The following is a 12,059-nucleotide window of genomic DNA, read 5'->3' as shown; positions in this document are numbered from 1 at the left end:
GAGTCGAAAACCATTGTTATGATGTTGATGAATAGTCTCATATGGTTTACTTAACTGTGCCTGATTCAAAATTAAATTTAAACAACTATTCTCCCACATTTTACAGTAACAAAATTGTGTTTGTTTTCATTAATTATCTTTTTTTTGGTATGTCTTGTTTCTAGTGAAGGAGTTGCTAAGCTGGTGGCCCATCGACTCCATGTGAAGATCTTTGGTCTTGTGTTAAATTGATTGTTAACTACTGCTTAGCGTGTGAGATTTTACCTTTGTTTCAGATTCGCTTGTGGTTCAGATCATGTGCTGAAAAATTTATTATTATATTACTTTCTCAGTGACTCGGTTCCTGCCTGGCTGTTTGGAGAGGGTGTATGAAAATTTATTTACAATCTTGACCAATGGCGACCTTCCTTTTCAGCTAATTACTGTCTGTGGTCCTGCTCTGACCTGGTTACTGAATGTCATGTATGGTGATAGTGAGATTTGCTGGCATAGTGAGATGTCAGTTGATAATAATGGTGTTGATATTATGGATACATTCCTGGGACTTGCGCTATGGAAAATTGTTCCTATTTGGCTTACGGCAGTCTTGTGCATGTTCCCTGGGTGATTTTGTGTTCTTATTATGGCCTTGTGTGGTATACTTGTACGAATATATGATGTAATGGTGTTATATTGATGCGTATCTCACGTGGATTTTATTTTACGATGGTAACCATGGGCTGAGTTCTTGTTCTGATGTTCCTTGCTGTGTTTTCGTTGGTTGAATGGTGATAGGCTATGGAGGTTATATTAATCTTTAATTTAATCTGATGTGTCCATGTCGGTTAGTGCTGTCAATTCTTTCATGCGATGATCCATTTCTACTGGTGATGTTTACCATGCCGTGTCCTGTGCTGGTACAAATTACCTTTTTGTTGTTTATGGTACTTGGTGCATGTGGTCAAGTTATAATTAGGTGGGGTTTAAATTTATTGGTCATGTTTTCCTCTTTAACGCCTGTGGGTTTCTTTGCCTGGTTAATGGTTGTCTCTGCTAGTTAGCTTCTTCCTCCTTGCATACATCTTTCCTGATATCTGTGTATTGGATTTCTGCCCCTGTATTGTATTTTGTGTGACTCGCCTCGGATGACTAGTGTCTTACATGTGGTGTATCTGCTGGTTCTGGTTGATGAGTGTCAGTTTTAGCCCTGTGCTTGCGTGTAAATTTTCAATCTTCCTGATATTTCATTTTCTGGTTCTGGTTGATTCCTGTATGAATTGATACTTACTCATTCCTTCCTGTAATTGTTAAATCCGTACTCTGTTATTGGTGCTACGTGGGTTCATTGCTGGAATCTCGGTGTGGATCATGGCTGGCTTATTCCTGAAGCGATCATTCGTTTTTACCGTGTTTTCATCCTGGAAATTTGGTTGTGGGTCTCGCAGTTGTCATGGGTTACTGGTACTCATTCATTTTCCCGATTATCGTGGAATCTGTACTTGTATTTACTTTTGCCTTTATTATTTCCTACCTGTTCATTTTGCTAAGGATTATGGGACTGGATTCAATCGTCGCAGTCAGTCTAGTGTGTGCTGTTAATTTAGTTGAGTGTGGTGTCGTCGAAATTGATGTGTAGTCTTCTCCAGTGTAACCTTGAGCCTATCCGTTATCGTTTGTCCATGTCTTGGCTGGTATATTTATTTATCCTCGAGTCGTCGTGTAGGCGAAGAGTTCGCGGGTCAGTATGGGATGTCTTGCAGGTGATTCAGTTCACACTATTATTAGCCCATAAAGTTTCATGAAGCCCGGCAGGGCATTTGTGGTCATTTCATGGATGTACACTGGCTTCGGCCCTGTTTAGTTGGATATTGTGTAATATGAGAACTTAGGGTTCTTCAAAAGGATATCTGTAGGTCCGATTTGAAACAACTTATATACGGAGAAGTGTTTCTCTTGCACCTTACGGCTGGTTATATGTAATCTCATTTCATCAAACTTATTTACATGTTCTGCTCCTTATTTTACGCCGTGGTCTGCCCATCATCTGGCTTACTTCGTCTTGTGACTTAGTTGCTTCTTTCTCAAACCGGCATGTTTTCGCAATTTTATATTGTCGCTTGTTTGTCATCTGACTGTTCTATGTTCTATTCCAATGAGTATGGGATCATTTGGGATAGTTCCGGCGGTCGCTGAAATTCTTGGTCAATCATTGGATGTATGGGACCCAATTGACTGATTGAAGGTTCTTCTCCATCAACTAGTGAGCTTTGTCATCGTGTCACCTATCAAGTCTGCATCGTTTATTATCTTATTATATCCCGTGAATTCCGACCGGCTGGAAGGGTGTCTGTGGATTGGCATTATCTCACAGGGAGAGTCCTGGGTTATCCAGAGGTTCCCTGAACACTTGATGGATTTGGTAGTACACCTGTGCTCGTTGTATTGGAAGATGGTTTATATAGAGTGGAATTTTCTTGAATTTTGGCCCTTATGTATGCTGCTTTGAGTTGGTTCTGCCCGGTACTATATATCATTTTTATTTCTTGCTGTGTTCCCCATTATCCTTTCTGTAATTGTTGACTGTCATGTGGTTGTCGACCTGGGGAACTGTTGCATGGTGATCTCGTGCGGACACACCTTGAGTACTCCCCTTCACGTTATTATACCGGTTATGTCTCCAGTTATTGCCATTGCCTTCTTTATTCTGGGTCAATCGCCATGTGGTCTCTGCGTTATGGTTACGGATGATTTGGGGTACTGTGTTTTCTGGTTCTTGGTTGTTCCCTTCTGCCTTTCATTTTTTTCTGGGTTAGCCGATTATCTAGTAGCTTGTGTTATGTAAATGAGTTGATCGTTGTGGATGAATTCTGTCCGTCTTGCTGTGTGATATTCCATCTTTTGCTCACTCCCGGTATCCTCCGTCGTGTTATTTCTGATGGGTATCGTGCCTCCCTCCTGATCCGTTTCTCTCTTCTATAAAATTATGTAAGGTGTGGAAGAATGCTAAGTGGTTTCTTGTAAAAACGTATGTGGAAAACTATTTAATAATGGTTTTCGACCCTGTAGTTGGGAGTTTGATTGCCCTGGTTTGGGCTTGTTAAATATTTGGTCCTGTTGCGGGCAAAATTACCATTTCTTTCCCCGGGATTTCATGACCCAGCATCTGTGTTCTAAATTATTACTCCATTTCCTGATATTTTATTCCCCTTTCTTAAATATTAAATTATTGGGAACATTCAGTTAGGTTAGGTCCTTTTTTTGTATATACGGGTTACTTTATTCTAATATTGTAAAATTATCTAAATTTATTAGTCCTATTTAATTTTTAAATGATTATAGTAATTTACGCCCACATGAGGAAGAATGTTATAGTTAGTAGCGATAACTGTAAAAGTTAGCAAATGTCAATGCCAGAAGTGGCAAATGAACTTGTACTCAAGCTAAGAATGTTACCTGTGTGTCCAAACTTGAAGTTAAAATTGGAGATGATTCTCGTGTCGTTGTAAGTGTTTGTCCTTACTACTGTCCCATGAACTTTTAAACACTATTACAAGTGGGTGGTTGAAACCCGGTTCTGAACTAATGAAATACCTAATGAGTGTGTGTGGACCGAAATGGTGGCAAATTGTTTTTTGGACTGTACTTGTTCCGTCGCTTGCTGCTTTCTTGTTCATGTTGCAGATATACGTGCGCCCTTTTGGAGCTGCCGTTGCAAGAGGCTAAGCTGGACTCGTGCATCTAAAAATCTGTGTCATGGGAGCTCAACATTTGGTGCTGAAATCTTGCAAGTCGTGAGTCTGTTTATCACCTGGTGTGTTGTACGCTGTGCTGACTGGCCATTCGTACTCCGTCTTCCTGCAAATTGAACAGTCCATGTGTGCCCTGTGTTGCTTCTTCGATGTCACCTATTACCAAGTAAAGCTGTTCCAAACGATATTCTCCATGCATGAATGGAAACATACTCGACGTCGAGAAACTCTGACACTTAATTCGTGTCGCCTCAATAATTGGACTTACCTTACGACGTTCGCCAAACTCTTTGGACGCTCTTGTACTCCGTCACTGAGTGAAATTTTCAAGTGCATATGACTGTCGCTACATGCCTCATCTCGGCCCTCTATGGTCCTCTTTCAGGCGGGGGTGTCTGAGGCGTTAGTATGCAAAAATACTTTAATTATGTGAAATAATTTGGACTATCAACTGTCTTAGCGACACTTGTTTAAATTGTGTGCACTATCCGCACAAGTAATATTTTGTGAATTACGCCTTTTACTATTGGACTCTGCTTTATCGGCTAAGTGCCTGTGTGCTGAGCGGTAATATTGCCATTATCTATTTGAAACTGGAATTCAACACTATTTGACTAAGTGGATGAAAAAACTACTCATTGTATGTATGGCTATTGGGACTGATCGTACTGTGGACAGCAACATGTACTCTGTCGCCATCTATGAGCGTGTATTGCTACAGCAATGTGTGTTTTGACGGAGTCCGCTAGGGCGTGTTGCGAGGGTGGACGGTGTCGCTCCTTGTGGCCTAGATCTGAGTGTGTCTGTCGACTGGTTGGCTTGGGTGGAAGCGGACGTCGACTGCTGAAAATGGTGTGGTTAGCGACACAAAAAACAATGAGCCTACCTTCGGATATTGGCTGAGAACATATCACTACCCCAGCAGGGGATTGTGCTTGTCTACATTTTCTTCTTTAATGTTAGAATAGTCGTGTGGTATAGTATGTAACTTTAATTATATAATTACTAGTGAGTGTATTAGTGTTAGTTCGAAACACGTTGGTTACTCAGGCCCTTCTGATTTATTTGTGTTAATGTTATTTTCTTGGGGTGTGTCATTTATATTATAGGTTGTGTTTTTAAATATAATTTGAATTTTACCTATGTTTGGTGTGATGGTGTTCTAGCTTCAAGTGAGTGTCGTCTGTAACGGTGAAGGTCATTTTTGTCTGCGTAACTTATGGAATTCGCATTTGCATTGATTTAAAATTGTTTTCCCTGGTATTCATGTGTTTAACTGCGTATTTGTGTAAGTTTTCTGTGTTGTTGTATTCGTGTTTGCCCTCGTATTTGTGTCGTGATTCTCTGTTTAGTATTTGCGCATCCTTTCGTGTGTTTCGGCCTTCTTTAGTCCGTGTTTCGAGCTAATAATATGCTGCACTAATTTTTTCAAACTTTTTTTACATTTTATTTTTATTATTATTAATATGATATTTCATAGATTTTATTATATCTTTGGTACGTATAGTTTTGGATTAGGATTGTATATTTCTGCATTACTGTGGGTGGTGTTATTTCATTATTGCTTTAGTAGATGGGGATACCCACATTAATTTCAACGATGTAGTTCCTTAATAATGTAAATTTCGGGTTTTAATTGAGGGTTTGGACACCCCTGATGTGGAGCGATCGTAGCTTGGGCCTTAACTTGTCTTCTGATTGTTATTTGTTTATCTTATCGTCGTGTGGCAGTTACGTAACTGAAATTAAGCATTACTGTCTCGTTTGGATTAGCGTCCGCTGGTGTGTGCCGCTGTGAATATAATTATGTTTTTGGTGCGATTGAGGCGAGATCGTGTGTCTTCTTCCTTGTGGTTGCGTGTTCCGCCTCATAATGTAAAAATTTCATAAAGATTTGACTTTAAATTGAGGATAGAGAGTGATGTACCCTCTCGAGCTTCCCTTCAACTTGGTTTGAGGTGACTACGTTGTAACTGTTTTTCCTTTCGTAATGTGTTAAAGTAAGTCCTATACGAGTCACCTCAGTAGTTTGGGAATAGCCCCTGTTTCATCGCCTAGAGCCCTTCAGGTTTTGAAGTTATCACTATCTTGGAGCGCAGTATATGCGTCCATTCCTTTTGTGTTTGTGCCAGTTAGTTAACTTGTTCCTTTTCAAATGGAGGCCCAGTAGGTTGGGTAATAATACCCCGGTACAAAATTATTTTTAAATTGTAAGTTGTGCCTTGAGATTGTAAGTTGATGTTGCTTTGAGTAGGCTTGGAATACTGAGAGCCTGTTAGCTCTTTTCAAAGTTTTGTAGCTGTAAAGTTTGCCTCTGGGAGGCTAGATATTGTATTTTTGTGGAGCAAGTGCTCTTGAATTAAGGGATGTATGTCCTTCAGTAAATGGTTCCTGGTTTGAATTAACGTTGTAAACTTGATCCGGTATCTCTGACATTGTAAAACTAGGGGCTTGAAGCCCGAGGTTGTTAAAGTTCTGAATCTTGGATTTTTCTAAGTCTTGTTTCAAAATTGCTATTTTGTACCTGAAATGTCATTGTTATTTCACTAAGTGAAAATTTGTTAAGTTTATTGTTTTCAAAAAAATATAACTTCAGTTTAAGTTTTAAATTTATTTTCATTTCGTAGATAGACCCATTCATCCCTGCACCTTCTTTAACCTCTTTCTGCTCCATGGGTATCCCCGTAACATCTATAAATGACTTATTTTCACAAAACAGTGTTTGAATGACAGAACGCTTCTGTATTTCGTGTTTAAGTGACTGCATTAAATGTATATTATAGAAAAATGTGGGCCCAGGAAACGACCTGGGGGAGTCTCTACGAACATCTTGAGACTCTGGCCAGAAACGGGGGTGTGATGCGAATATATGAACTCACCAAGAGAGTTCACTTAGCCTCTCACACCTCAATTCTCCAAATCCTACCTACGCGTGGTGGCCCTGTTAAGCTGAGCAACCCAGTGGAAGGTTGGGTTTACAACCCCAGCGGGAAACTGGGCCAGTGAGCCAACAGGAGTGGAGGACAGTGGAAGGCAACGGGAAACCACCACTGTAATTTTCCCAAGAAAACCCCATGGCTTTGCTCAATTCAAAATATTCCGGAGTTTCAAGTTCCCCAGTCGGATCTCCGGGGGAACTAGGTTGAGAGAAGCCTCAAGAAATGTGCGATGCTGCAAGGAACAGTACTGTTTAGGAACTTGGAATGTAAGATCCATGCATCAAGGAAAGCTGGATATAGTCAAACGAGAAATGAAGAGACTGGGCATCGATATACTGGGAATAAGCGAAGTGAGATGGATTGGTATGGGTGAATTTGCTACAGATGAGTACATGGTATACTATTCTGGACATGAAAACCAAAGGAAAAATGGAGTTGCCCTCATAGTTAGTAACAGGGTGCGTAACACTATAATTGGGTGCAATTTTAAAACTGATAGAATGATGTATGTACGTTTTCAAGGCCAACCTTTTAACATCACAGTCATACAAATTTACGCACCAACCACAGAAGCTGAAGAGGAAGATATTGATCAGGTCTATGAAGACTTACGAGAATTGCTACAGTTAACACCAAAGAAGGATGTCGTTTTCATTATTGGCGACTGGAAGGCCAAAGTAGGAAATCAAACTGTAGAAGGAGTAACGGGAAAATTTGGCCTTGGCACAACAAATGAAGCTGGACAGAGACTCCTAAAATTCTGTCAAGACAACTCACTGGTCATTACCAACACACTGTTTCAATTACTCAAACGACGCCTATACACCTGGACCTCGCCAGATGGTAAATGTCGGAATCAGACCGACTACATACTCTGTAGTCAGAGGTGGAGGAGCGTTGTACAGTCATCCAAAACAAGGCCTGGTGCTGATTGTGGATCAGATCACGAGCTCTTCATTTCCAAATTCCGGCTCCAATTAAAAAGGATTGACAGAGCCAAACCATCAAGCAGATATGACCTAAATAGCATACCTCTTGAATATACAGTAGAGGTTAGAAACAGATTTAATGGATTAGATATAATAGATAGAGTTCCAGAAGAGCTATGGTCAGAAGTACGCTGTGTTGTTAAGGAGACAGCGGAAAAGCATATTCCCAAGAAAAAGAACAAGAAGAAGCCAAATGGTTATCTGGTGAAGCACTACAAATAGCAGAAGAAAGAAGGAATGCAAAAATCAAAGGGGAAAGATCGAAGATGTCTAAATTAAATGCAGAGTTTCCGAAACTAGCTAGAAGAGATAAGAATGCCTTTTTGAATGACAATGCAAGGAAGTTGAGGAAAATAACAGACTGGGAGACATCAGAGGGAAATTCCAGGCAAGGATTGGAATGATAAAAGATAAAAATGGAAAAGATCTTACTGAAGCAGAGGAGATTAAAGAAAGGTGGAGGGAATATGTAGGCAATTTGTATAGGAAATAGCAGAATACTCCTGATGATGAAGTTACTCTGTTGTCAGAGCGAGAACCAGATATCCTAGAAAGTGAGGTCAAGTGGGCCCTAGAAAGTATTGCAGACAATAAGGCAAGTGGTTATGATGGAATCCCAGCAGAACTGTTCAAAATCCTAGGAGAGGATGCTGTGAAAGTGCTACATTCAATATGTCAGCAAATATGGAAAACCCAGCAGTGGCCAAAAGATTGGAAAAAGTCAGTGTTCATCCCAATTCCAAAGAAGGGAAGCGCTAAAGAATGTTCAAACTACCAAACAATCGCACTTATGTCGCATGCTAGTAAGGTTATGCTCAAGATCCTGCAAAATAGGCTTCGGCAGTATGTAGATTGAGAACTACCTGAAGAACAAGCCGGTTTCCGCAAAGGCAGAGGAACCAGAGATCAAATTGCTAATATTCGCTGGATTATGGAGAAAGCAAGAGAATTCCAGAAAGACCTATACTTATGCTTTATTGACTATGCTCAAGCCTTTGACTGTGTCGACCACAATAAATTGTGGCAAGTACTCAAGACTATGGGAGTACCAGATCATCTTATTTGCCTTATGAGAAATCTCTACTCTGATCAGGAAGCTACGGTGAGAACCCTATATGGAACAACTGAATGGATCAAGATTGAGAAAGGTGTACGTCAAGGCTGCATATTGTCACCTTACTTATTCATCTTATATGCAGAGTATGTGATGAGGAATGCCAAATTAGATGAAACAGAAACTGGAGCTAAAATTGGTGGGATACATATAAATAACCTGACACCACCCTGTTGGCAGAAAGTGAAGAACAACTTAAGTATCTACTAATGAAGATGAAAGAAGAAAGTGCAAAGGCTGGACTAAGGTTGAATGTCAAGAAAACAAAGATCATGGCAACTAAACCTATCACCTCCTGGCATATAAATGGTGAAACAGTGGAGGTTGTTCCTAGTTACATCTAGTTGGGCTCCAAAATAACTGCTGACGGCGATTGCAGCCATAAAATTAAGAGACGCTTGCTCCTTGGAAGGAAGGCAATGACCAACCTTGATAACATTTTCAAGAGTAGAGACGTAACTTTAAGAACGAAGATTCGTATAGTGAAGGCTATGGTCTTTCCAGTAGCAATGTACAGAAGCGAAACCTGGACAGTAAGAAAGGCTGAGCGTCGAAGAATAGACGCATTTGAACTATGGTGTTGGAGAAAATTCCTTAGAGTTCCGTGGACTGTGAAGAGGTCTAATAAGTCCATATTACAGGAAATCAACCCAGGCTGTTCACTGGAAGGTCAAATACTCAGACAAAAACTAAAGTACTTCGGTCATATTATGAGAAAACATGATTCACTGGAAAAGACCTTAATGCTGGGGAAGACTGATGGTAACAGGAGAAGAGGGCAACAACGGACGAGGTGGATTGATGGCATCAAGGAAACCACGGCTCTCATTTGGAAAGACTTCGGAAAATAGTTTATGACAGGAAGAAATGGCGCACTTTGGTCTATAGGGTCACGGAGAGTCAAAAGCGACTAAACGACTAACAACAACAACAACAATAGAAAAATGTATAACTCAAGAAAAGGAAAATTTCAGGATTATCTGTATTAATTGGGAGTGACAGTTTGTATATCCAGTGAATTTCTATGGGTACCAACATGAGGGGAGTACGTCAGTGTACTCTAGGCTGGATGGAATTTCGCAATTCATATTTCTGCTTACATCCGTCATAGATAGCAGACGATCAGGTCAATCAATATATTTTCACCCTGATCAAGTCTATAAATATGAAGACAATGGAGGAGTGGCAAAAAGTGGTCAGTTCAGGGCCATGTGTTCCTACACAAATGGAAGTTAACCTCATCACTTATTATTTACTTCATGGCGATGTGTCTCTCCACAGATGGAAGGTAACTTCATCACTAATTGGTAAACTCAGGAATATGTGTCTTTCCACAAGTCAGCAATTAGGAAATTTTATGAATATTAAAATCTGTTCTTATGTAATTCAGTACCGGTACCAAATTGACACAGCAAACCTCTTAGACATTTTGAAAAAAAATCATTTAATTTGCTGCATGATATTTGTAGACTGCTGAAATGAGTCAGGATAACATAGCACCAGAGGTAAGTTATAAAATAATACACAAAAGGCTTGTCAGTTTACTGGTTCGAGTGTGCCTCTGTATAAGATACGTTTAGCGAGAACAAAGCTAAATTAAACTCCATTAAAAAAATAGTAATATTCATTTTGTGTGTGAAAAGTATTCATAAGCAACATATTTATTGGTGGCCATATTACATGATTGTTCTCTAACATAGCCTATTGTGTCCTGTAACACAAGAATTACGAAGAAACAGCAGAATTTGAACCTAGAAGAGATAACGTATTTGGGCGTTCTTCAGTTGTGTGCATGGTTCTGGTCTGTATAATGAGAGAGTGTAAGCTCATACTGGACAGTTCTGAGGACTGAAATGAATATTTCTTGCCACTAGTTGTGAATGTACAGAAGGAACAATTCAAAGCATCACATAACAGATGAGAAGACTCTAATCACTAACAAAATCAAATAAACCATTCAGAATTCGTAGTTTCCATCAATAATCTGGTTTAAAGTCAAACATTAGGCTATGACTAGCCATTCCAGAACCTGCCCATACAAGAGTGAAGCTAAGAGCACAAAGCCGACCTTATACAATGGTTTCCCAGGGATTATCAAAGATCGTTCTACATAGTAACCAAAAAAGGTGTGACAGCAAAACATTAATTAGCAAGTAGTCCAATGGCACACCTACAGTTCAAAAACACTACTGCATTAAAAATTTTAAAACAGGATACACACTTGCAATACTCTGTTATGTCACTGATAAAAATAACAATTCTGAAATAATATTCTATGACTACATCATTATTAAACTACTCCTACCAGATAATAAATTTACTTACTTGAAGAATTCTGGAATGTTCTTTAGGCAACCTGGACAAATTTAAAACTTCTCTTGTAGTTATTAGTTTATAATAACTGTGTAAATGTGTTTTCAAACAACAAAGTAAAAGCACTTGACTGACAATGAGCACTAAAATGAAAAGTGGGAAATGGTGACAATCAGCAAGTGTGACAACAACACTGGAACAAGCATAAATATCAATACCATGATATCTTTATATGCTTACAACAATGTGGAAATTTTATTTGAAAACTATGATATCTAAGATGTAGCATTACTGAACTGAACATTTAATTTCTACAACACATTATCTGCTTTGGCATTCACGAATGGAGAAATTTGACTTAGCACAAAATAGAACTACAAAGATCATAAGAGAGGAATCTAACCAAATAAATAATTCAAAAAGTGACAATATTTGAGTTATAAAACTATTGAACTTAGTCATCAAGATACTGATTACGGAAACTATATTATATTAGTCTGAAATTATTATTGTTTACAATGTGCATAAAAATATTTGAATTTGTAGATTTAGTTTATAATCTAAAAACATGCCTTTTTCTGTGTGTCACTGTTGATACAAAAGTACAAAATTACTGAGAATATCTGGAGGCAATAGCGGCAGATGGCATTTTAGATGATAAGAATGTGATGAACAAATGATACAGTGACAGTGAAAGAAATAATACAATTTTCAAGATTGCTTAGAGGTTTTGTTTTTTCTGCTAGTTGCTTTACGTCGCACCAACACAGATAGATCTTATGGCGACGATCAAAGGTATTGTGAACAAATATATTTCAGAAATATCTAGTTCTTCTAGAGATCTTTTGTAGATATATATTCAATAAAACTACATGAAGGAACAATCAACTTGATCTTAAAATTTCTGAATACTTTCGTATTTTAAATGTAACCTTGTAAAGACAGGATTAAACTGATAAAAATGGAAAGTTTCAAA

Source organism: Anabrus simplex, chromosome 14, assembly GCF_040414725.1.
Source record: "Anabrus simplex isolate iqAnaSimp1 chromosome 14, ASM4041472v1, whole genome shotgun sequence".
In the NCBI taxonomy this organism is placed as follows: domain Eukaryota; kingdom Metazoa; phylum Arthropoda; class Insecta; order Orthoptera; family Tettigoniidae; genus Anabrus; species Anabrus simplex.
This window is presented reverse-complemented; position numbering follows the sequence as displayed.